Below are 3,715 nucleotides of genomic sequence, written 5' to 3'. Positions count from 1 at the left end.
CTAGAGGATTCTCCGGCCTTAGGTGCCATTGATGGTAGTGGAAAACAAAAAAGATTGTGCTTTGACCACACCAAGCTTAAAATATTGCTCATCCTCGAGCAAGAGAAGAAAGAAGAGAAGAAGAAGAAGAAGAGAATATGGTAGAGAGGGAGAGATGTAGGTTCGGCCAGGGTGAAGAAGAGGGGGTTGTGTTGTGTGAAAATGAAGTAGAATGGAAGGGTATATATAGGGAGAGGGGAGAGTGAAGTTTCAGCCATATAGGGTGGGAATGGGTCGGAAAATGTTTTTGAATTTGGAAGGTAGGTGGGGTTTATGGGGAAGAGTGGAAGGATGTGAATGGTGAAGAGGGTAATTGGGAAGAGAGATTGAGGTGATTGGTGAAGGGTTTTGGGAAGTGTGACATGGGGAAGAGTAAAATAGGATTAGGAGGTAAGGTGGGAATATAGTAGGTGGGGATCCTGTGAGGTCCACAGATCCTGAGGTGATCATGTGGGGTCCACAGATCCTGATGTGTCAAGGAATTCCATCCCTGCACCAAATAGGCATGTAAAATGCCTTTGCACACCATTATGGCGTTTAAACGCCGAATGGTGCACATTCTGGGCGTTCAACGCCCATGTAAAGCATGTTTCTGGCATTGAACGCCAGCTTTATGCTTGTTGCTGGCGTTCAGCACCAGCTTTTCCTCTAGGCACATTCCTGGCGTTGAACGCCAGCCAGATGCTTCTTACTGGCGTTGAATGCCAGTCTGTGCTTCCTCCAGGGTGTGATTTTTCTTCTGCTGTTTTTGATTCTGTTTTTAATTTTTATATTTTTTTCGTGACTCCACATGATCATGTACCTAATAAAACACAAAATAACAATAAAATAAAAATTAGATAAATAAAATTGGGTTGCCTCCCAACAAGAGCTTTTTTAATGTCAATAGCTTGACAGTGGCTCTCATGGAGCCACAAAGGTGATCAGGTCAATGTTGTATAGTCCCAACACCAAACGTAGAGTTTGGATATGGGGTCTCAACACCAAACTTAGAGTTTGGTTGTGGCCTCCCAACACCAAACTTAGAGTTTGACTGTGGGGGCTCTTCTTGACTCTGAACTGAGAGAAGCTCTTCATGCTTACTCTCTTTTGTCACAGAGGGATGGCCATGTGCCTTAAACATAAGGTAGTCCCCATTCAGTTGAAGGACTAATTCACCTCTGTTGACATCTATCACAGCTCCTATTGTGGCTAAGAAAAGTCTTCCAAGGATAATGCATTCATCCTCTTCCTTCCTTGTGTCTAAGATTATGAAATCAGTAGGAATGTACAGGCCTTCAACCTTTACTAACACGTCCTCCACTATTCCATAAGCTTGTCTCAATGACTTGTCTGCCAATTGTAATAAGAACAAGGCAGGTTGTACCTCAATGATCCCCAGCTTCTCCATTACAGAGAGTGGCATAAGATTTATCCCTGACCCCAGATCACACAGAGCTTTTGCAAAGGTAGGTATCAAAAACTTGCCAGGATCTTGTTTCTTTTGAGGTAGAGTTTGCTAAATCCAGGTATCTAGTTTATTAATGAGCAAGGGAGGTTCACTTTCCCAAATCTCATTACCAAACAACTTGGCATTCAGCTTCATGATAGCTCCTAAATATTGAGCAACTTGCTCTCCAGTCACATCTTCATCCTCTTCAGAGGAAGAATAGTCTTCAGAGCTCATGAATGGCAGAAGGAGATTTAATGGAATCTCTATAGTCTCTATATGAGCCTCAGATTCCTTTGGATCCTTAATAGGAAATTCCTTCTTGCTTGAGGGACATCCCAGGAGGTCTTCCTCACTAGGATTTTCGTCCTCCTCCTCCCTTGTGCATTCGGCCATATTGATTACATCAATGGCCTTGCACTCTCTTTTGGATTTTCTTCTGTATTGCTTGGGAGAATACTGGGAGGAGTTTCACTGACTTTCTTACTCAGCTGGCCCACTTGTGCCTCCAGATTTCTGATGGAGGATCTTGTTTCACTCATGAAACTGAAAGTGGCTTTTGACAGATCAGAGACTAGATTGGCTAAATTAGAAGTGTTTTGTTCAGAATTCTCTGTCTGTTGCTGAGAAGATGATGGAAAAGGCTTGCTATTGCTCAACCTATTGCGTCCACCATTGTTAAAGCCTTGTTGAGGCTTTTGTTGATCCTTCCATGAGAAATTTGGATGATTTCTCCATGATGAGTCATAGGTGTTTCCATAAGGGTCACCCATGTAATTAACCTCTACCATGGCAAGGTTCTCAGGATCATAAGCTTCTTCAGAAGCTGCCTCTTTAGTACTGTTGGATGCATTTTGCCATCCATTCAGACTTTGAGAGATCATGTTGACTTGCTGAGTCAACACTTTGTTCTGAGCCAATATGGCATTCAGAGCATCAATTTCAAGAACTCCTTTCTTCTGAGATATCCCATTATTCACGGAATTCCTCTCAGAAGTGTACATGAATTGGTAAACATGTCAATGAGTTCTTGAGCTTCTGCATGTGTTTTCTTTAGGTGAATTGATCCACCTGCAGAATGGTCCAATGACATTTTCGAAAATTCAGATAGGCCATAATAGAATATATCTAATATGGTCCATTCTGAAAACATGTCAGATGGACATCTTTTGGTCAGCTGCTTGTATCTTTCCCAAGCTTCATAGAGGGATTCACCATCTTTTTGTTTAAAGGTTTGAACATCCACTCTCAGCTTGCTCAGCTTTTGAGGAGGAAAGAATTTATCCAAGAAGGCAGTGACTAGCTTATCCCAGGAGTCCAGGCTATCCTTGGGTTGTGAATCCAACCATATTCCAGCTCTGTCTCTTACAGCAAAAGGGAAAAGCATGAGTCTGTAGACTTCAGGATCAACTCCATTCATCTTTACAGTCTCACAGATCTGCAAGAACTCAGTTAAAAACTGATAAGGATCTTCAGATAGAAGTCCATAAAACTTGCAATTTCGTTGCATTAAAGCAACTAGCTGAGGTTTCAGCTTAAAGTTATTGGCTCCAATGGCAGGAATGGAGATGCTTCTTCCATCAAATTTGGATGTTGGCTTTGTGAAGTCACCAAGCATTCTCCTTGCATTATTATTATTTTTGGCTGCCATCTCCTTCTCTTGCTCTAATATTTCTGAAAGGTTACCTTTAGATTGTTGTAACTTAGCTTCTCTTAATTTTCTCTTCAGAGTCTTTTCAGGTTCTGGATCAATTTCAACAAGAGTGCCTTTATCCTTGTTCCTGCTCATATGAAAGAGAAGAAAACAAGAAAATAAAGAGGAATCCTCTATGTCACAGTATAGGGATTCCTTTATGTTAGTAGAATAAGAAAGAGTGAAGAATGAAGAAGAGTGGGTTCGGATATTTAGGTGAAGAGAGGTGAAGAGAAGTGTTAGTAATTAAATAATTAAATAGAATAAGAGAGAAGAGATAGAAAATTCGAAAATAAATTAAAAAAAAAAGGTTTAGTAATTTTCGAAAATTAGGAATAAGATAAGATTAAAATTAAAATTTAAAACAAAAAGAATTTTTGAAAAAGGGATGAGATATTTTTGAAAATTAGAGAAGGAAAAGTAGTTAGGTGGTTTTGAAAAAGATAAGAAACAAACAAAGAATTAGTTAGTTGATTGAAAAAGATTTGAAATCAAATTTGAAAAGATAAGAAGATAAGAAGTTAGATAAGATATTTTGAAATCAAATTTTGAAA

General features: G+C 39.7%; 1 non-coding gene across 1 annotated transcript; it reads left to right on the top strand.

Annotated features, from left to right (window-relative positions):
- Positions 1-2,619: 2,619 nt before the first annotated feature.
- Positions 2,620-2,723, top strand: LOC112704181 (small nucleolar RNA R71). The gene has a single exon (XR_003154818.1). It is a non-coding gene; the product is annotated as a small nucleolar RNA R71 (small nucleolar RNA).
- The last annotated feature ends 992 nt before the right edge of the window (positions 2,724-3,715 follow it).

Source organism: Arachis hypogaea, chromosome 7, assembly GCF_003086295.3.
Source record: "Arachis hypogaea cultivar Tifrunner chromosome 7, arahy.Tifrunner.gnm2.J5K5, whole genome shotgun sequence".
NCBI classification, from domain to species: domain Eukaryota; kingdom Viridiplantae; phylum Streptophyta; class Magnoliopsida; order Fabales; family Fabaceae; genus Arachis; species Arachis hypogaea.
The sequence above is the reverse complement of the archived record's forward strand: the minus strand, read 5'-3'. Positions and strand labels throughout refer to the sequence as shown.